Source organism: Schistocerca cancellata, chromosome 5 (genome assembly GCF_023864275.1).
Source record: "Schistocerca cancellata isolate TAMUIC-IGC-003103 chromosome 5, iqSchCanc2.1, whole genome shotgun sequence".
Classification (NCBI taxonomy): domain Eukaryota; kingdom Metazoa; phylum Arthropoda; class Insecta; order Orthoptera; family Acrididae; genus Schistocerca; species Schistocerca cancellata.
Window position 1 is genome coordinate 321,336,056 of NC_064630.1, and position 23,738 is coordinate 321,359,793.

Sequence of the window (23,738 nt, forward strand, 5' to 3'; positions counted from 1 at the left end):
ATTGTCCGATAGTTCTATCTTCGGAATTCTCGAGCAGTTAGATGACATTACAGGACTTGCACAAGCATGGAGAATAGCAGAATCGTTTTGGCCACTGACTGACGGAAACAAGTGCAGGTATTCTTAAAAACTGAAGAACTTGTAATGTTCTGGTATTAATTACGTCGGTATAAATGATTTGTAAAAGAGAATTATTACGTAATAAGTAACAAGGTGAATGTATCCGGATCTGCATAAAAAGTAATTATAGAGTGGCTCTAAAAGATAAGCGGCCCATGAAAATACGTTATGTAGTTACCAATGGATAGAGCATGAGCGCAAGGAAGGTGTTGGCAGTGCGTCACACTACTGCAGCAAAGTGCTTCACTGTGGACGTAGTGCTGCTAATGGTAGTCATTTTGGAGTAATGATTGGTTCATTCATCAAGAGGGAGCAACAAACTGAAGAATATTCGGTGCCGCACTCCTGAGACCCATAAGGCCACTGTGTGCTGCACTGTGATGAGCTCCTGCGCCGATCTAAACAGTCACGTTTTTAGCCCTCTGATGCTGATGTAGCGAATACTTCACACGAATTCATGTTGTGTGATTCACAATGTCCGCATTGTTACTCGATATGATATTTATCATTACTGTTCATTACAGATGCCTGAAGATGAGCTCACTAGCAACCTACCAGCTTGTTTAATACACTTAAACTGCCGAAAAAACACTCATATACTAGATACAGACATCATTAGTATTCTATAGCAAAACAATTGCCTAAAGAATACCTCGCAGGTAACCTTCTGCTTTTTGGATATACTTGATTGGGCAAACAAACACTAAATAAACATACACTAAATAAACAAGAAACCTCAGCAGTAAATGCCAACGGACGACCACCCAGGGTTGCAACACTTAGCACAATGTAGTTGCTGTATGCACACGAAGGAAAAAGTGTATTGCCGTTCCGGTCCGTATATCTTCGGCGCCAGTATTGTCTCGGCTGTGGAGCAACCTATTCGCGAAAAACTCAGTTTACAGGTTTTAAGTTGAAATTAACAAGTCTAGGACGTACAGTCTGGAACCGCGCGACCGCTACGGTCGCAGGTTCGAATCCTGCCTCGGGCATGGATGTGTGTGAAGTCCTTAGGTTAGTTAGGTTTAAGTAGTTCTAAGTTCTAGGGGATTGATGACCTCAGAAGTTAAGTCCCATAGTGCTCAGAGCCATTTGAACCATTTTTTGAAATTAACAAGGAATACATATACTGTGTTTCTGTAACTGTTATAGTGTGAGGCAAACAGTGTTGTATGGGTAAAAAGACTACTGAACACGTTGAAATAAAAGTAGCGTACCTAATCCATTAGTGTTCGTCCTATTACATCGCCTGTCGCCGAGCGGTTATAGAATTTCGTGGACGTCATGCAGAAAGTGAAGAGAATCTCTCGGTAGAACATATGAACAACTTGTTGCTTGCCCACGTACTTTATGGCTTCCGACAGATCCGTCCTGAATGCTGCGGCATCACGGAATCTCTACGCTACCGACTGTCCTCAGCAGTAGCAGACATTTTGCCATAGAAAACAAATGGCAAACGTATCGCATTAAAAAAGTAATCTACCTGTGTTTCGCTTACGTTTGCGCAAATTGCATCAGCGGTGTTTCAGTTCCAGTGTAGGTGACTCGATATTGGAGTTCCGCACAATGACAAATAAATAATTCAGCACCGAAAGAGAACTGCAGATTCCTTATTATCCATTCTAGGTTAATCTACACCTACATTTACTTGACTACTCTACAATTCACACTTAAGAGCATGGCTGAGGATTCATAAAAGAACTTTTTCACTATTTCTCCGTCATTCCACTCTCAAACAGCGCGCGGGAAAAGTAACACACAAATTTCCATTCTGCCACCATTTCTCATATTTTACGATGATGGTCATTTCTCCCTAAGGACGTTGGCATCAAAAAATATTTTTCGCATTCAAAGGAGAAAGCTGATTATTGATATTTCATGAAAAGATCTTGGGTTACCGAAAAACGCGTTTGCATTAAGTATTGGCACTTCAACACGCTTATCATATCCGTGATACTCTCTCCCCTATTTCGCGCTAATATAAAAGGAGCTGCCTTTAGTTGACTTTTTCGATGTCCTCCGTCATTCTTATCTTGCAAGGATCACATACCACGCAGCAATACTCCAGCAGACAACGGAAGAGCGTAGTGTAGGCAATAAAGGAGACAGAGCTCTTGCCGATTTATGTTATTTGTTTGCTAGATGTTACCTAGGGTTGCTAGATATCTTTAATATGTGTGTGTGTGTTTTGATTAAAGGAGGTGTTATTGTGGTCGTGTGCACAATGAGTTTCTAATACTGACTGTTTCAATTTAGTTGCGGTATTGTCTCATGCCTTATATGTGAGGGTGTGGACTCAAATTCGAGTACCAAGATGCACGTTTATGGCAGTTTCAAACGGCAGAAAACTCATGGACCTTTAAAACGGAAGTGCGTAATTGTTATAATACTTATGGTAAACACTTCGTCTTTAGACTCAATATAGTTTGGAAGCTCCCTTGCGCTGGTTTATTGTGTTACGCCGCTCTTGTTTTAATTATGATGCCAAATTAATTTAAATTTCATGTAATCTGAGTATTTTATTGTTAATTTGTTGCTGTTGTTTAAGTTGTTATTTTGGAAGCATTCCATTTATGAAGCCGATATTTGCAACCGCTTGATCAAGTCAGATCTGTGTACGTAGAGTGCTCTTTCTTGATCTTATCAATAACTTTATGAATATTTTATTGTTAACTAAATTCATTCAGTCGGTTCCATCCATTTCATCCTAAGAGCACAACCACACATAACAGTAGTTTGACAAGATATCTCCATCCGATATGTATCTTAATTAACAAAACTTGACACACTGATTCTTAGATGAACGAGACGAACAAGTTACCAGGCACCCCTATCCCAAACATTCGTAGACATACATCTGAAGCAAACAAGTAGGTCAGGTAATGAGCTGTAACCACTATTATTCGAAGAGAATTGGACATTTCCTGCAACATCGTATCGGCCATTGCCGTGCTGAAATATGGCACTTGAGGTTACCTGTAGGAGCGGTCGGTGGCCATACAATCGCCAGTACGCAGGAGTTTGTTCAAATGACTATATTCAATGGCGTCCACCTATCGTTTGTCCACTGTTCTGTACAATAACCAATTGCATCAAATGTACGATAGCGTCTGACATGTCTTAGAGACCACTGGTTCTCTAAGAGGGCGTCACGACCCAAGTATCGGCATTGAAGAGAACTGTCATAAAACAGATTTAAGGGGGTGTTGAGAACCAGCGCTGCCTCCTAGGCAATACTCGGAGGAATGCGACGAAAAATTCATTAATACTGAATATCATGGAATAAATGGTTCAAATGGCTCTGAGCACTATGCGACTTAACATCTGAGGTCATCAGTCCCCTATAACTTAGAACTACTTAAACCTAACTAACCTAAGGACATCACAAACATCCATGCCCGAGGCAGGATTCGAAACTGCGAACGTAGCGGTCTCGCGGTTCCAGACTGTAGCGCCTAGAACCGCTCGGCCACTCCGGCCAGCATGGAATAAATATTTCAAAAATAGTTCCAAACATTCTCTATACTAAAAGTAGTTACTGGTATACCACTACTACTTCTTCCAAGCTCGAAACGTAGAAAGCGTAGCAAAATGTAGAATTGACAGTGAGACAGCTAAAACATGTAAGGCAGATACTTTGCAGGACGAAAATTATTTACGTTGCCTGTTCATAAGCTATCCATCTTCAGGTACTTGTGCGCCAGCGCCAAGTATACCTATCGAAAAATTTATGCAGTACCTTCATATAAATGAACACGCGGAAGTTTAAAACCCAAATAATTAGTACTCTGGAACAACAGCAGTACAAAAACTAAAAGAAAGGCTGTCCCTGATCATACGCGAAATCACAAACTGCTGCTAGGTAGCATTCATTACAGGTGCTTATCCACTCTGTACGCTGTAACATGCTTGGATCTGCTTCCGCATACTATCCACGTGCTGGTCGACTGGTTGATGCGCACGACGGTTCTATTCTTTTACAGCGGCTTTTCAGGGTTCATGTAATGTGTCATAAGGGTTACCGCAGGCCAATCCATTCAGTTGATTCCAGCCCCCACAACAAGCTATTCACAAGTTGGGGGCGTAATGTTCACGCATTATCATCATGGTTAACAAACCAATCTCCTTTGTGTTGTCTATAGCGTTGGACAAGAGGCTGCAGGACCTTGCAAAGCCGTCAAATTACCAGTGATAAAAATCGAAGACTTCGAGATGCTGTGTTATAGTAGGATGATGAAAATTAGGTAGACTGATAAATAAGGAATAAGGAGGTTCTAGCAGAATCAGTGAACAAAGACATGTATGGGAAACGCTGACAAGAAGAGACAACAATATCAGAAATTGAATCCGTCTTGATGCAAAACACCTTGTTATTCGTTTATTTCTTTATTTTCCGAAACTAGTTTCAGCGACAGATATCACGATCATCAGTGGGTTGTTTTAATATACAACATGCAGAAAATAGCATAGTTATGCAAACACAGTGGCACATTATTACATTTTTACTATTGGTTTTTTGAAATATAGTTTTCTATGGATATTTTCATACTACCTTATTTATTGTATGTTACAGCATGTTTTTGAGAATTATTGTCGCTGTTTGTGACATATTTTCTGTGCTTTTTTTCCGTTGTACTCAGCGAACATCATGTCATCTGCAACTGTGTAAGCGGCTGTTAGTAAACAAAATACTAAACGGTGAACTTGGTATGTCAACAATGTACACTTAGGGCTGCGGCAGTGTTGTGGAATCCAGTTATTTGGTGTGTGTGTGTGTAAGTGGCTGTTAGTAAACAAAATACTAAAAGGTGAACTTAGTATGTCAACAATGTACATTTGGGGTTGCGGCAGTGTTGTGGAATCCAGTTATTTGGTGTGTACTGAGCTGTTACTTAGTTATTCGTGTACGCACGTTCGTTGGATGGTATCTAGCTGATTCTATACACATATGCAAACACGGACCAAATGGAAGAGTTCCAAGATAAAATTATTGGATGACAATACGTTTGTTACGACATCAGCAAATAATTCCAACGGTACTAGAGCGAAAACAGCGGAAGAAGACCTAGAATGGAATACATTTAACAAATAATTGAGGACATTGAGTCTAATTGCTATTCTAAAATGACACAAGAAAGGAATTCGTCTTGGGCGTTTGAAAACAGGGGACTAGAACTTTAAAAAAACAATGAAAATTGTCTGTCATCCACGAATGATGCAAAACACGATTGACACTCCTCCTAGAATCCATGAAACTGAATGCTGACGCGTACATTGGTACCTGTTCGCCTTCACGCTCTACTACGGCGTTTATCAGGTGTCAGACAAATTCCTCAGTCGTCGTTGAAGAAAACCTGACGCTATTGATTAAGCTTCATTCCTTGCCCACCTTCATCCTTCAGAATGATGATGGACGGGTCTGTAGAACCTAAATAAATCAATTGTTGACGATTGCGTGCCTTCTAGGTCAGCTCAGGGCTCCCAGTTGCCTCTTCAGTGTTTTGCGTTTCACGGCAGCTGTTAAGTGTTCGCTGTAGTTCCGGCAACACTTTTTGTTATAAATTATCCATGCACGCACAGTATAAGCATGAAATAACACTTAGAGGCATTCGAACAATGTTCATAAGCCACACTGTCGCGTTCGTGACTGCAATCACAGTGCGCTCTGCTGAACTGAACTGAGAATGAAGGTTAGCTTTTACCTTCAATACTTTCAGTACTTCAACCATCGGAAATTTCTGCCAACAGAAGTTTCTTGTAGTCAAAAAATATAGAAAAGTAGATTTTTTTAGAGTAAAAACTCAACTGTACCATTTCTTAAGCTGCGTGAAACGTATTTTGAACAGTTCCTTTGTATCTTATTATAGTTTCTATAAACAGTGTTATTTCCAGACCTATAATAGAAATATTTTCTACAATTATGGCCACAATCAATTTAAACGAAACGTGACCATACCGAAGCATTTGCATTAAAGAGAACTTGAAATGCTTGAGGAAATACAGCAAACAAGCACTTTTTTAATAGCTTTATTCTTGAGCTTTCACCCCGCTTCATCTTGGGTAGCACATTTACATCTTCATGAATAAACCGTTGCCTTGACTGTATTATACTTGTTGTTGCTGTCCGGTTCAAAATAATACTTCGTTTAGCTACCATGATTTCTGAGTTGTCTATTTCATGTTAAATTACTAGTTAGGTGGCCTAAAGGTAGCGTGTTGATTGGTAATCAAATCAGCTTAATTTCATTCGTCATAATTAATGTTTTTCGAAAGCCTGTAACTGTGTAATTCATGATTTAGGTAGTAAGAAACTGGACCATTATGTATATTTTCATACTTAGCACAATGCGTTTCGCTAATTTATTCTCATTAGCAAGTACATTTGCTTAAGTAAGTATTTTTGTGATGTGTTAACCTTCTTGCACTGTTGTCTTTTTGATGTTGCACTGCGATCGTAAAATCAGGCAAAATAAATTGGGGATATTTTTTATACACTTATCTTAGAAATAGCGTTTTTCTTTCAGTCTGCTTACAAGTTTTTATGTCTCCCCTATTAGACAGAATATCACATACACGCAAGCCATCACTTACACTTTTTTCTTCAGTCAAAGCATGGTACAGAGATATTATAACAGAATGTTTTCATAATGAGTTTTCATACAGTCAGAAGCGTCACATTTTTTGTGAGTTACATTATTCACATAAAGTTGACAACTGTAAATATTTAACATCATTGACCTCTAAATTATGGATTATGTTTTTATTTTCTCTCAGATATAGAGAAGATTCCATGAGGAAATGAACAGATTTATGGAAATTACTATAATTATCATATACAAGACGACTTTTGAAAAATTAACTGATTCACTATCTAGTTTGTCATGAAGAATTTATTTCCCTTGTTTTTATTGTGTAGAAAAACTTCCACTTCTGGCATTAACTCCATTGCATGTGATCTTTGGAACTGTTGGAGTGTGTTCAGACCTTCTTCTATGTTTCCAAATAGGTGTCCAGTAAGTGTGTTTCTACTGGTTGTGTGTGTAACGGTAGATTTGTTCAGTGTACTCTACTTTGGACGTTCCTGGCAGTCCATACTATATAGTAGCTTGAGAGAGATTTTCTATATTCCAGAATCTGTTAATTTACGTTTTATTGTTTAAGGTGTGCAATAATTTCTGTTGTAGTTTGTCATTCTGGGGAAAGTTACTTTCACTCTAGGAATATCTTTCTCTTTCGCTACTTGTTTCTGCATTTTGTGCGTCACTGAGCTGAAGTCATTAGCCACTGCAGCCATTGCAGTTTGCTTAATGATGTGTATTCTTTCTCCCTGTACTTTCAGTTAAGCGGAATTTTTGTTTGCTCTATGTGTAATGTTTTGTACGCAGCCTTCTGGTATACATCGGGTGACATGATTCGTATGTATGTCATGCTGGTGTACGCAAGAAATTTGGATACAAAACGGTGGCACGCAGAGCAAACTTCCCTTGAACTGAGTGTAGAAGGAGAAAAAATTAGACATAAATAAGTAAACTGCAGTGGCTAATGGCTTCCCTAGTCCAATGATAGACAAAATACAGAAACAAAAAGCAAAAAAAAAGATGTTCCCTTAGAGATTTCTTTAAAAGAACAATTAATATAATCATGTATAGGGTCAGCATATCTTACGTAGGTAACATTTCTCAAAAAAAAATAAAAATAAAATAAAAAAAGCAAACGGCAACAGAAATTATTTCACACCTTAAACAATGAAACAGACGAATTCCCTGGCTCAGGAATATACAAAATAACATGTTAAACATGCTGAAACTACGACATAGGGCATACTGTCTGGAAGTTTCAAATTAGATACGTTGGACGCATCAACTGTTATCCACATAACCATTTCGCAAAATCAGCAACAGAAACATTCGTACAGAGCACTGGACACACATTTGAAAACATATTAGAAAATATTAAATAATCCATTACTCCAAGGTCACATACCATGGATTTAAGGGAAAAGCTGGAAATTTTCGTATATCCCAAAATGCAAGTGGAAAAAATTATTCATAAGAAACTAGATAACGGATGAATTAATTTCTTCAAACGTTTCTCCTTTATATAATAACTATTAATTTCATAAATATAACCATTTCCTCATAGAGTCTACTTAACACCTACAACAAAACAGAACATAAACACAACCGATAATTTAATAATCAATCAGGGTTAAATTAATTTTATAACTGACAACTTTATGTAAACAATGTACTCCAAAAAAAATGTAACATCTTTTAGTGTATACAAACTTTTTGTGAAACCATGCTGTTATAATATTGCAGTAACATATTTTAATCACAAAGACAACAGTCCAAGAGATGATTTGCATGTGTATGACATCCTTTCTAATGAAGCAGGCACAATACTTTTAAGTAGACAGAGCAATATACCATTTTTAACACCAGCACATGTAGAAACATTGAACGATTTATATTCTCCGCTTTTCAGATTGCCATATGACCTCAAGAAGACAATAGTGCACGAGATGCAGAAAATCAAACAAGCAAACCTAACGAAAACTATTTATGTAAACGAATGCACTTGAAAATAAGAATAAATTCTCTGAAATCGTTGTGCTAAACATGAAAAAATACGTAACTGGTGCAGTTTTTCGTTATTTAAATCACGGTAAAGTGTCCTGCGTCCCCGATTCGATCCCAGCCATTGTTTAAATTTGGAATAAAACGATTGGCAACGGCGTCTGTAGGTTACCGGTATAAGGGGTCACTTCCGTCCGCCAATGGGCTTGTGATAGAACACAGATGAGTCGAAAAAGGTTCAGGATACATTCATGCTCTTGAGTTGGGAGATTCCCCTAAAAGAAGAAAGATCCGTAACACAGAAGGGAATGGAAACTATTGTTTTAAAGACACTTAACGGGTAACCTGAGGACATGTGGCTTGAATTGTTACTTTCATGATGATCTCTCTATTGGCAAAAAATTCTGGAGTAGTTCCCCTTTCGGGCCTCCAGGAGGGGACTGCCAAAGGGGAGTTAATCATAACAAAAGGATAAAATAAACGACGAAGGGATAAGTCTATGAAATATCAGAAATCTGAATTTGGCTATCATGCCAGAAAATTTAAAAAGAGAAATGCGAAAGCTCGAGCTATACAGTATATAATGAGAGTCAGAGAAGCGGAATAGAAAGAACATAAGGAATTCTGGCCACACGAATAGAGGTTAACGTCAGTATTTCAGTAGCAGCAGAAAATGGTATAATGAAAGTAGCTCTGTAAGGAATAGAAAGGTACAGAAGAGGATGAGTTACTATAAATGATTCGGTGCTACGATTTTCTCAGCATAACCAACGGATAATCAAAACGAGTAATTTAGTATGTAAAAGAAGACTATCACCTAATAATCGTGAGCAATTTAAACGTTGTGGTGGGGGAAGGAGGAGGAGGTTCACTTGAATCACCCTGTTGACATGGAGGTCTGCAGCTGGTTTACATCATTGTGGCACGAAAATTTCTAAATTAGATTCCAAGGCATTTCGAAATTAGATTCTAAGTCATACCCAGGGCCAAAAACAGATGTATATCCTATGTTTCTAATGATAAAGAGCACGCTTACGTTTAAGAGAATCGCCTGGGAGTATCAGTATGAAAATATGTCAGAAACTGAACTACTGAAGAACGGTCATGAGCATTTGAAGTTCTCTAAGGCTGTAGATCTTGCAATAATAACTACCCCTGTACGCAATTCAGTTGAGGGAAAATGAGAAAATCTGGGAAGGGAAGTCATAGAAGTTATACAGATAAATGTCGCTACAAGGAACGGTGAAAGACGCCAACTCGAGCTAACAAACTTTTCCGTCGTTCAGTCGTTTATGTAAAGCGTTCCAGCTTACCCGACCGAGAGTTCCGGTTAGTAGGTCAGGATCCAGAACACACAGGAAGCGGTTACACCCGTAGCGGTGGTTGTATGGAGGGGACTGGGCGGTTTTATATGTTAGTGGATCTCGAGAAATTACAGAAAGGGAGTCAGTCTAAAAGGGAGCAGGGTAAACAAAGGATGAGGGTAGACCTAGCAACAATTGGTACTGAAGTGGTAAATTCCGTAGCTGCGTTGGGAAAAAATCTGAGCTCCAAGCGCTGATAGAAAGCATTGATACTCAAATCGTTACAGGTATGGAAAGCTGGCTAAAGCTGGAGATAAACTGAACCGAATTTTTTTAAAAAGACATAACTGTTTCAGAAAGAAAATACTGAATGCAGTTAGTGGTGGAGTGTTTATTGTTGTCAGAAATAGTTTTTGTCGTGTAACTGAATTCGATAGTTGCTATAAGTTAGCTTGAGTAGAGGCTATACTTCACAATGGGAATAAATAAATAATTGATTCATTTTACCGTCAACCCGTCTCAGATGATAGTGTTGCTAAAGAGTTAAAAGAAAATTTGACTCTCATTTCAACTCATGGAATTATAGTTGGTAGTGACTTAAATCTAACTTCGATATGTTGGGGAATATATATGTTTAAAGTCGGTGGTAGGCATAAAAAATTGTCTGAAATATTGCTGAATGCTATTTAGATTAGTTAGTTTAGGAGCCCACTCGAAGTTAAATGGTTGCGAAAATGTACTTGACCTCTTACCAACAAACAATCCTGAGGAAATAGGGAGCATCATGACGGATACAGAGATTAGTGACCACAATTTTGTTGTACAAGACTGAATACTGAGCATCCAAACCAACAAAAAATAAAGACAAAATACATCTTTTTAAAACAGCAGATAAAAGTTCGCTTGACACAATTTCCACTCCTTCCAATCTGATTATTGAAGTGTAGACCACATGTGGCTGAAATTCTGAGAAATAGTATCGACGAAAACTGAGAGATATTTACAAAATAAATTAAAAATTGGTGGTACTGATCCGTCCTGGCAAACAAAACAGGTCAGAACACTGTCCCAGAAGAAACGAAAAAATCATGCCAAGTTTAAAAGAACGCAAGATCCTCAAGATCGCAAAGTTGTACGAAAGCTCTAAATTGTCGCGAACTTCAATGCTAGACACTTTTAATAGCTTCCACATTGTAACTCTGCCTCGAAATCTAGCAGAAAACCAAAAAAAAATCTGGTTGTACCTAAAGACACCAGCGGCATGACTGAATCATTATCTTCATGTGCAATAGTAATAGTAATGTTACTGATGACAGAGCCATTAATGCACAGTTACTAAACACGATTTTGCTAAATTCCCTAACCAAATAAGACAAAGTAAATATTCCAGGATTTTAACCAAGAACAACTGCCAACATGAATAGCTTTGACGTTAATATCCACAGTATAGCGAAGCAGTTTAAATCACTAAAGTCAAGGTCTCGCCTCCTGAGTGTTTAGCGGTTAGGTTCCTTTGAGGTTATTCTTAGCAATCACATACAACCGCCCATCCGAAGAAAGATCTGTACCTAGAGTGGAATGTTGCACCCATCAAACCAATACTCAAGAAAGGAAAAAGCAGTAATCCTCAGAATTAAGATCCATCTTACTAACGTCGATTTAGAAAAGGATTGTGGAGTATATACTGTGTTCGAACAACATGAAATGGCTCTAATAATACGGTTTATTCATAAACAGGCAACACGGGTTCAGTAAATATCGTTCTTATGATACAATAAGCTCTTTATTCTCACGAAGTAATGTGTGCTATCGACATGGGATGTCAGGATGATTGCATGTTTTAATGTTTCCAGAAATCTTTAGGCACTCTTTTTCACAAGCAAATTTTAATCAGTTATGAGCCTACGGACTGTAATTACGAATCATATAGATGATGGTCTGAGGAAAGCGACCAAAGACGGCGAACCAGGCACTCAATTGTGAATTGCAGATTAATCATAAAGTTATAGACGTAGATGGAGAGACAGATTACTCCCCATAAACTCAAATACATAATCAAATTTGTCACACAACAAATCCCTTACTAAGAAAGGGGAAGGCATTCGTAAATAAGTTCTGGGTGATGGTTCTTACAAAATCATGTAGTATTCATAACTGGCGAACGTTGTCTTTCTATCAAACTGATAATATTATTCCTTACTAAACCCAGTTCATTTTTTTTTCCATTTCATTGTACCCTTTGTGAGCACACACACCAACAGGAGACACACAGTACTGTGATTTACAAATAGAAAACAAGGTACGCAAATAGAAGCAGTGAATATTTTGACAATTTAACTGCATCTTAAATCTATTACACAGGTCCGCAAGGAATGAATAACGTAATAGTGATGACCTTCTCAACACGTCCTCCCCCTCAGGTGCATAATCGCTATTGGATGCTCAAAATCGCTTCAATCATACGAAAAAACGAGGTATTGATTTCACATGTTAAGATCTAAGCCCACCCACTCATGGGTGAACGCTCTACTGCAAGACATAACATCAAGTCGCGGTATGTAAATGAAGTTTAAAAGAAAGTAAGTGAAAAACTAATCATTCTCTTTCTGTGCTACCCCTTGCAGCAAATTATCCTGACCAGAATGAAGACTCAGAACGACAAGACCTGCGTCTGCCGTAGTTTACTGGCAGCAACGTCTCTTCTACCATAAAGTAACGAGCTGACCCTCGAATACAGTTCCGCACCACTTGTCCAAGCGTTCCACCCCACCACCCCGTGCCTCTCCTCGAACACCTACTACCTTCTGAGATAGCTCTCTACCACAGAGTTTCTCTTGAAAATTCTGCACCAACCTTCTTCCACCATTCGATATGTACCGAATGAATTTTTATGAAACGGTACTTGAACTTCTTATCTAGTCGACATTTCGTAAGCTATCTAATGAGGTGTTTTCCCAGGTAGGAAGAGAGAGAATTTTTTTGTTCGAGTGGATTTGCGTCCTCCCCCAAACATGAAAAAAAAACATTAACCTCCACTCAGCTTCCCACATGAAAAACACGAACTTGCTATCTTTGACCCAGCAAAACTTCACCTTTCTCAGAACGACTTTAAGCAAGAAAGACACCACTGAGATGTTGTTTTAACAAGGCAGTAGCTCGTAAAACAGTTTATTTTTCGATGGCCTATTGCGCTAAATTATTCTTAAATTTTCTTTTAAAAAGTGGTCTTAACCATACAGTTCGCAATGCTAAAAACTTGAAGATAGATGCAGCCTCGTGGTGCCACCATGCGCAGAACAGCTTTGCCACAGATTCCCCCTGGTGGCCAGCAATCAGTGCCCGCGCGGCCTTCGTCTAGAATTTGGTCCATTCCTTGGGACACGTCTGTTATCTCCCCACATCACCTGGTACTGGGCTCACTCACTTCGTCTTTGGAGACGTGCAACTCATTAAACGGAGAACATGCAACTAAATTGTTATGCGCAGTGACATTATGGGAGTTACCAGGTCGATCTTCACAATTATCATCATTACCCTTGACAGCATTACACAGATATCTATAAATTGGCGTGATAAAAGAGAAATATGAAACGTTTCGTCTTAACATTTGACTGGTGCATTTCATCATTTCCGACACAAGGGTAAAAAAAATTGTACAGATGATGTTACTTACAAGACCGTGGTGGGACTTACGATGCTTTTATTTTTTATTTTTTTATTATGAGACCGCCTTGTCGCAAGAGAATGGGATAGTTGGGAAACTGGAACAGTGGTCCTTGGCAAGGCATTACTCACTTAACTAAATTCCATTCAATCGGCCACAACACCATCAACAATCATTCATTCTTTTCAAGAAACTTTACAAAAGTTGTTATTTTAGTTCACTGCCACTCAACAACAACTTACAGTTCTGAATAACTGTATCCCATAATCACTCTTTCGTGTGTCCTCATGATGGCTTCAGTGACTTCTACATAGTCTCATTTTTGCTCTTACAATTCAAAATAGATCCCATTCGTGTGCTAATTGTACGCTTCGACTTATTTCACAAACAGGCACATCCTCACTAAAACTTTAGAAAATAAAATCATTCCGTGCTTAACATTAAATGTACTATCAGAAATTCTTCTCATAGGAACTCATAAAAAGATTATAAACTGGGACAAAATAGTTGACACATACCTGAGATACAACACACTGCTTTTTAACCTCAATTGTTATAAACAAAGCAAACAAACACAGGCAAGGCGAAGATAAGGTTCTTAAAAATTCACTCATCAAAATGAACGTTAAGCAGGAAACATAGTCATACATCATTACTGAACACTGTACAGAACATTTGGATAAAGTAAAGTAATTGTGCAGAAATGCACATCTGTTGGATTTGATTTTCAAGATATCTTTTTTTGTGAACACTGGAATCCAGTATGCTACAGGAAACAAAGAAAATGAACAGAAAAAACTCACAAAGTTTTTTATGAGTATCATCGTAAAAATTTGGTTGAAATTTAAGCAATGTTATACTACTAATTAACGTAAACTGTAATTAGACCTGTCCCGAGATTTACACAGCAAGTTTAAGAACAGCAGCAAGAAAAGACACGCATAAATACGTGAGTCATGTTCCTACATTACGTTTTTTTGTCTGTCCAGCTGAAAAGACAAAAACCAACTTCGACGCTTCTTTACACTCTACATACTATCAAATGTACTCCGAGGATTGATCAATCGAAATTCGACACACAAATATAAATCACAAGCACAAACACGTGGAGATGAAGTGGTTCCTTTTAACATCTATGGTATTCTGTTGACGTCTTGTTGTATCCCATTTACTGGCGTCAGGAGATCGGCACCAAATTTGATGTCCATGGCAAGCTCATTCTAGAGGCCTAGTAACCAAGAGTCTTCATTTACAACAACAAGATGGAGTTGGCAGCATCGTGATCGAAACAATAACGGCTTTAATGACTGTTATGTCAGTGATTAGGAGTTCGTGATACTTAAGAAGAAAACATATCATGTAAGGTACAACTCTACTAGTTGCTGTAGAGTCTACAAAGGCATTGGTACAAGAGAACTGCTTCGATGATTGTTTTTTCAGCTGTCAGAAGTTCATGATTCTCAAGACGAGGAAAATTATGAGTGGTACAAATGTATCAGATTCTTCAGGCTGTACAAGACGTTGGTAGAACAGAAAAGGACGCTAAAGTGACGCTCGTGGTGGCTGTAATCCACATTGCATTTATTTGCAGTGAGACAGGTTAATTTGTCTGCTGTTTGTCACTTGGACTCAAAACAAAAGACCTTGATTCCAGTGGCATATATCTCAGAACGTGTGCAACGGTTACCGTCGCCACCAGTGTGGCTCATCGACTCTCTGATGAGAGGACTCTCCACCTTTGATGTCATATTACTGGCTGCAGTGAACAGGGTGCCATGTGCTCGTCCACCCGAAGAAATCGTCAATGAAAGAGCACTTCTCTTTTGTGTGTCTGCTCCTAATCCAGGCAGCGCGGCATCTGGGTGGATAAGGACTTTTGAGGAAATGTGATAGTGCTTATTGTCCATTTCTTGGCGTGGCCGATTTCCCTCTATGTGGACAGCTAGTAACGGCACTTGACCCCTCTGTGACAGTGCGCCCTGCTGTTGGAGTGTCCCATCTGTTGACAGCAGTGAGCGCTCACCTCAACTTTGCGTTTTCTCTCTCAGAAGCTCCGACCTCTAGGATTTATCAGTGCTTGTGTCGATGTCCAGGCGTCTGCACAAAACTTTTAATCATAATGACGAACAATGTTTATATCTTCTACATCAAATATAAATCTCTCTAGTGAGCGAAAGTGAACGAAATTACAATGAGAACTATTAATCGTAATAGCTTGACTATCAACACACATATTTATATATAACTTTTAAAAGATAAAACAACATTCCTGGCACTAATTCATGTCATTCATCTGTGTATGTACACTGCATTAGCAGACAGCATATTTGACACAATAGTGATGGGACAAATGGCCTGATGGGCTCTAAAATCAGGACTGTAATCCAATTATTTGTATAGTAGTAAAAAAATTGCGTTTGAATTACAAACACACTTTCGCCAGTCAATCAAAAATAAAATGTTAATAGCTCAGACGCTGTGTTACCGAACCACTTCCTCCATGTGTAATGCCCCACAATGACATACTTTAAGGCATATGAACCCAAGCAGAAACATAATGAGTACACTAAAAACAAAAGAAAACCAGAATCCACTCTACATCAAAACCCTAGTCGAATCGCACACATTGCTTCCTTCTGTATTCTTTGTTTTCATTATCCCTACTTGATCTCCTTCTACATCGCCTTTCCTCACTTTCTTCTACTCTGTGATCTTTTGTTCTTCCCATTCCTCTTTCTATACACACTCCTTTCTCACCTTCAACATCCCCTGTTGTGCCAGACAGTGGTGTCACGGTAGTCCAGTTTGGAGTGATGTCAAACAGTTAATTCATTTGTTAAAGAAATTACTGCGAAAGCACATGTTTCGTAGCTTTCGCAGATACACAATGGATACTGTTAATAGTTCCATACTCACTCATATTACCTTTCTTTTAATAGTTCCACCGTCAGTTGGTGGTATTTCCTCTCAAAAAATTGTTTGTGCCTCAGTCCACATACTCCTTAATATTATCCTTTCCCTGTTAAGACTGGGTATTCAGTGGCGTGGTGGTTGTCCAAACAAAACTACTTACAGAGCAAGAAACATCACGATTAGTTAAAGAAAACCATCATTTTGTTTCAACTGAGGTCAAGCTGCTGGCAATTGAGCGTCTTTCTTTTATTGGTTTCCAAATTATCTTGTGTTTTTCGGCATCTCTATATAGGGCATGAGCATTGCTTGTGAATCAAATATTCCCAGACATTCTGAGCTCAAAAACAAAAATATTAAAAAACTTATAGTCTTTGCATAATTTGCATAACCTGGCATCCAAATGTGCATCCGATGTGGACAGCCGGCCGGAGTGGCCGAGCGGTTCTAGGCGCTACAGTCTGGAACCGCGCGACCGTTACGGTCGCAGGTTCGAATCTTGCCTCTGGCATGGATGTGTGTGATGTCGTTAAGTTAGTTAGGTTTAAGTAGTTTTAAGTTCTAGGTGACTGATGACCTCAGAAGTTAAGTACCATAGTGCTCAGAGTCATTTGAACCATTTGAATTTGATGTGGACACTGATAGACTCCATAATACTCTCACATTCCATCAAATGATAGAGTCCAAAATCTCACAGCCAACAGCAACTTATCAATAACTCGCCTCGCACCTGATAACATCACAAACAAAGAAAATCTGGAATCTTATGCAGTATTAAAAGAAAACTTCACCAAAATCACAATGGACTGTTTGAAATAAATTTCACCTCTCTACCAGACTACTTCCACAGAACAACAGAATGCTGCAGATCTTCACTTCTCTCATGAAGCTCTTCAGTAAATATCCATTTGGCACCATATCTGCCAAAAATAAACGTATCTTAAGTAGTCCGCTCTACTTTGCTTCTTTTGACCTTTGATTCACCTTCCAACCTTACCAATCTACAAGGAAGATATAACCTTAATTAAAACGTCATACTATACTAGTTGACACGAACAGAAGCAACAAATGTACCAGAAAACCATAAAGATACACGTGGTAGCAAATACACCAAAACAAAAATCCATCCTTCAGTGAGCTAACAAAATACAGTATACTGTTTCATCTTACTTGTCACGAGGAGTTCTAGAGTCACAAACATAACAAAAAAGAATCTTTCAAGAACAGAAATACTGTAGTTTTAAGTGCCAGATACAAATATTATCCATTTTAAAATTTTGTTTTTTGTACTATGTTTCTCCGAAATACTTTACTCAGTATGATTTCCTTGATTTAATTCCTTCTTCTACGTCCGCATTTGCATGCACAATCTTGTCAATCTGTAATGGTCCATTGTACAAGGAGAACTTGTGTCACAATGCCTTCTGCTTATTTGACAACCTGGGCAACTTCACTAAAACGTTTTGATTCACTTCTTACTGCCTTCCGGTGGTTTTCTGGTTGGCACATTCCTTTCACTGTCCTGCTCAGTTCACTACCTCATACAATATTCAGACACCTTCAATAGTACTACATCAAAATAAACATCAAAAGCAGATGAGGGAGGTACTGTTCCCATTCAAGCCAAACATGATATACAAGGAAAAGGCTGCATAAGGCGTATGGAAAATAACTCCATTGAATAATGTAGATAAATGTAAGAAAAGTGTATCATGTGCCAAGCACATCCCTCATCAAATTAATTATGCATTATCACTCCCCATTATATCTGTGATCCTTAATATAAAATAACTCTAACTTCATTTTCACCTGTACATGCTCGAAACAGATGAGAAAATACTAAGACTTGAAAGATACACTCACAGAGGCTTCCGACACAGAAGACACACTGACGCTGTTCAGTTATCCAGATACACAAAAAGAATCCTAAATACTTCTTATAAAAAACATGACCCACAGGAAGCATGGTTCCTTCAAGATTTCTGACACTGAGACTTGCACTGGATCCAATATATAACTAACACTTAAATCTCACTTTTCCTCAGCTTCACTACAAATCTTTCACCTGTTTTACCATATGAATTGAAACTACCTGTTGAAAACCTAGCCTTGCAGATTCAATAATTTCCAGACATCCAAGAGTTCCACATCTCCTAGCATCAACATAATGTGAAGCAGGCGATCTCCCACTCTCATCTGGCATAATAAATAGGCACATTTTAATATTCTGAAAAGACATGACATGTCTGAAAGTCTTAATGCTTGTTGGGACAGCATTCAAAGAACAATAAACTTTCTCGCCCCAAGGAACCATAGCAGTTGTGAGCTCGCTCCTCACTGAAACTTCATTCACTACTTTCTCCTTATTAATACTTTATTTTCAGCAATATACATCGCAGGTTTTGAATCTGGTTCATACTGTTCCTCTACAGTCATATTAACACATAAATCACGATTATTTATTGTAAATAACTGTCACTCATATTCCTCTCTCAATTTTGGTTTAACATGTACAGTGTGGTCAGCACGAACAGCCAGAGACTCCTCCTGCGCAGCTGTTATTTCCGCTGAATCACGAACTCCGGTTGTCGTGGTGCCATCTGAGATCAGTTCATCACTGCTAATTGCCTGATGGGTAATAGTAACGGCTTCAACCTCTGGAGTAACTTCCCAATACTCATTGTGCTCCTGAAACTGGTTTCCAACTGCCCAACGCTCGCATGAGGCGTGATAAAATTTATATTCACGGCTTATATTTCATGCGCATAGTTTTGCGAAAACCGCGCAGAATTACGTGCGCCATTGGCGTCTTCTCGGCAGCCTAACATTTATGTGACCTTCGTCTCGAAATTTCCATAATCGCTAGCCAAAGTCAGACTCCTTCGGCGCTGTCGGCGATTTATCCCTTCTTGTCTCTGTTTAAATGCATGCGATAATCGATTGTACGTCGCAGACACTGTTGCTGGCACTGGACATGTTCTGTCCAATCCTTCAGGCGCATCTCTTACTTTCTGCACTACCATCTCGTGCTTCCTGACAGTAAGCTGTTCTGTTACCTAGCTTTCAAAAACTCATTTACGGTAGATAACTGCAAGCACCGTTGCCCCTTTCAATTATTGAACAAACCCAAAGATAGCTGACACAGTGTTTAGTGTATCTGGTATTGTAAAACAGTTAAGACCCTTAAACGCCAGGAAGTCATCTGTCTCAGACGGTATCTCCGTAAGATTTTATGTTGACTATGCTACAAATATAGCACCATTCTTATCCATCATCTATTGGAGTTCATTGGAACCGCGGAAAGTTCCACGGGACTGGAAGAACGCCCAGGCCATAACAATCTATGAAAAGGGTAGAAAATCGGATACACATAATTACCGGCCAATTTCACTGACTGCGATTTGTTGTAAATTCGTGGAACGTACTTTGTGTTCAGACATAATGACCTTTCAAGACTCTGAGAAGCTCATCTGCAGAAAGCAGCACGGGTTTAGGAAACAGCGGTCATGCGAGACACAGCTGGCCCTCTTTGTTCATGATATACAACTGGGTCTAGATACCGGCTGCCAGGTTGATGCCATATTCCTCGGCTTTCGAAAGGCGTTCGACTCAGTTCCGCACTGTCGCTTGCTCCAAAAATTGCACGCTTACGGTCTATCTCATGACATATGCGGTTGGATAGAAAGTTTTCTAACACACAGAGAGCATTACTCGGATGTCGTGCTGAATGGGGAGGCTTCAACAGAAACAAGCGTAACATCAGGTCTGCACCAGGGCAGCGTAATAGGTCCACTGCTTTTTACAATTTACATAAACGATCTGGTTGATGGTATTGACAGCTGCATTAGACTGTTTGCCGATGCTGCTGTAGTCTACAGGAAAGTAGTACCACACGAAAGTTGTGAACAAATCAATGAGGATTTTCAGAAAATTAATGCGTGGTGTAATGACCGGCAGTTATCTCTAAATATTAGTAAGTATAACCTACTACGTATAACAAAAATAAAATCCCCATTAATGTACGAGTACAAAATAAATGCCCAGTCTTTGGAAGCGCTAACATCCGTCAAGTATCTGTGTGTGACTATTCGAAATGATTTCAAACGGAACGATTAGATTATACAAGTAACGTGTAAGGCGAACTCTAGGTTTCGGTTTATTGGTAGAATCCTGAAGCGATGCAATCCTTCAACAAAGGAAATTGCTTACAATACTTTAGTTCGTCCAGTCGTAGAGTGTTGTTCGTCTGTATGGGACCCTTACCAGTTGGGTTTGATTCAAGAGATTGAGAAGGTCCAAAGAAGAGTGGCAAGATTCATGACTGGCACATTTAGCATCGCGAGAGCGTCACAAATCTCACACAAAGTTTGAAGTGGGACACGCTTGCAGATGGACGACGCGCTAAACGGAAGGGGCTCCTCACTAAATTCCAAAATCCGACCTTCGCCGAGGATGTAGAACATATATTATTCCCACCAGCTTTCATATCGCGTAATGATCACCATTCTACGATAAGGGAAGTTAGAGCTCGTACTGAGGCGTTCAGATAGTCGTTTTTCCCTCGCGCGATGCTAGAGTGGAACACAGGGGGGAAATATGACTTTGGCGCGAATAGTGCCCTCCGCCACACACCGCTTGGTGGTTAGCGGAGTATATATGTAGATATAGACCACGCGACCGATTTTCAGTCTCATTAACTAGCTCCTCTACCTTATTTATTCGCTTTTCTACGCTATCCATACGGCTCTCTTGCTCCCCTTGTCCATGTTCTACATGTTTAACCTGTTCCTCCGTTATTGGCGTTTGTTTCATCAGTTGTGTCTCAACTTCGAGCGGCAGCGCCCCCTGCCTCTCTTTTCATGTATCCTCACTAATTTTTGCTATAACGTCGAGTAATACATGAGTCTTATTCTTTTCTCCAAATCGTTCTGCCGATGATGTTCTGGGTTGACTCGATTGAGCATCAGTAGGTGCGATAAAATTTGATATGGCCTTATCTTCAGCATCGGAAATTTCAAAAGACACGATCGCGTTCACATTTTGTGGCGTTACTACGTTCTCAATCACGTCTTCACAGTTTCTGTTTCTCGTGATTTGTTTTTCCATTCTCTAAACTAAGGGAAAAATCTGGGTCGCTCACATCTACACGTTCCACTGAGAATGTTGCCTGCTATTCTCGTGCGGTAGTTTCCTCTCCACTACCTGCTACCTCCATATCTCTTAAGTGATCTTTTCTTTCTTTCTTTTTGTCCTGCTCTGACTCCTCATCTGCAGTCGTTTGCAGTTCAGTACAAGAAGGAGATTTTGTCACACAGGTATGCCAACACTGTGTCTTGACCATACGAAGTAATAAAACATTTCCAAAAGCTGCCAGCACGGTAGTAACAGTAAGGCATGGAAAACCCAAGACCCAATACAAGATGAGAGAAAGGAAACATAATTTGGTTAAATCCACCCCATCTCATATTAAACTTTCCCAATTTTATTTTATGACTAAATTAACTTTCCTCATTCAACGCCGCAACGGTAGCTCTATCGATGGCACGGGATCCCGGGTTCGTTTCCCGGCGGGATAAGGGATTTTCACTGCCTCGAGATGATTGGGTGTTTGCGTTGTCCTCATCATTTCATCATCATTCGTGAAAGTGGCGAGATTGGACTGAGCACAGATTGGGAATTTGTACGGGCGCTGATAACCGCGCAGTTGAGCGCCCCACAAACCAAACATCCAAACATCATCATGTATCAGTGGCACCGTATTCATTTCCTTTTTTTTTTTTTCAACACGCGATCTGCCGTCAAAAGATTTCAAGTAATAAAAAAACCTTGTGACCACATTACATAATTTCTGACAGCACATTATACGATTACAAATTTAGAAACCCCGGCAGGATCGCCTTTTTAACCTACGATGTCGACTCAAACTAACAAACTTTTCAGTCATTTCTATAATCTCTAATTTGTTCACAGTTTTTTTGCGTCATTGAGGTACACTGACTCTTCGTGCAGTGTTTAGCAGTGCCAGACAGTGTACACAATGTCCAACGCTTTTTTGTAACTTCTTACACGCACACAACCCAGACATTCTTTCTGTCGTTATAACTGTTTGAAACCGATACCTGCTTTTTACCCCCTTAACATTGTGCACCATTTGTATCTTTTCTTGAAGCAACGGATGTAACTGGAGTGTAATTAGAGCTCCAGCAATGAATCAAATATTCTGCGGTAGCAAGGAACCTTAAGATAGCAGTAAACCCTTATTCTTTAAGGAATCGAACTCCCATATATAACAATTTCAGATTTCTGACCGTTTTACAAATGAGTTAATAATTCAAATATCTGACGTTAAGCATATAAATGAGAAAGTTTAGAAAAGATTTGCAACTAGGTTTAAAGTAGGTTTAAAATCGCTAAGTGCTCCAATTGTCAAACATTGGATGCATATAGTCAGGGTAATTTGCGCTTTGTTATGAGCACAAACTAGTTTTTCACGCATCTTAATGTCTATAACATCATGTCTTCTGAACTATTTGTCACACAGCTATACATTGAGGTGACAAAAGTCGCGAGATACCTTCTTTTGCCTTGCCTAGCGCAGAAACGTGACATGGCATGGACTCAACAAGTCGTTGGAAGACTCCTGCAGACATAATGAGCCAAACTGTCTCTTTGTTGTTGTTGTGGTCTTCAGTCCAGAGACTGGTTTGATGCAGCTCTCCATGCTACTCTATCCTGTGCAAGCTTCTTCATCTCCCAGTACCTACTGCAGCATACATCCTTCTGAATCTGCTTAGTGTATTCATCTCTTGGTCTCCCTCTACGATTTTTACACTCCACCCTGCCATCCAGTACTAAATTCGTGATCCCTTGATGCCTCAAACATGTCCTACCAAGCGATCCCTTCTTCTAGTCATGTTGTGCCGCAAACTCCTCTTCTCCCCAATTCTATTCAATACCTCCTCATTAGTTATGTGATCTACCCATCTAATCTTCAGCATTCTTCTGTAGCACCACATTTTGAAAGCTTTTATTCTCTTCTTGTCTAAACTATTTATAGTCCATGTTTCACTTCCATACATGGCTACACTCCATACAAATATTTTCAGAAACGACTTCCTGACACTTAAATCAATACTCGATTTTAACAAATTTCTCTTCTTC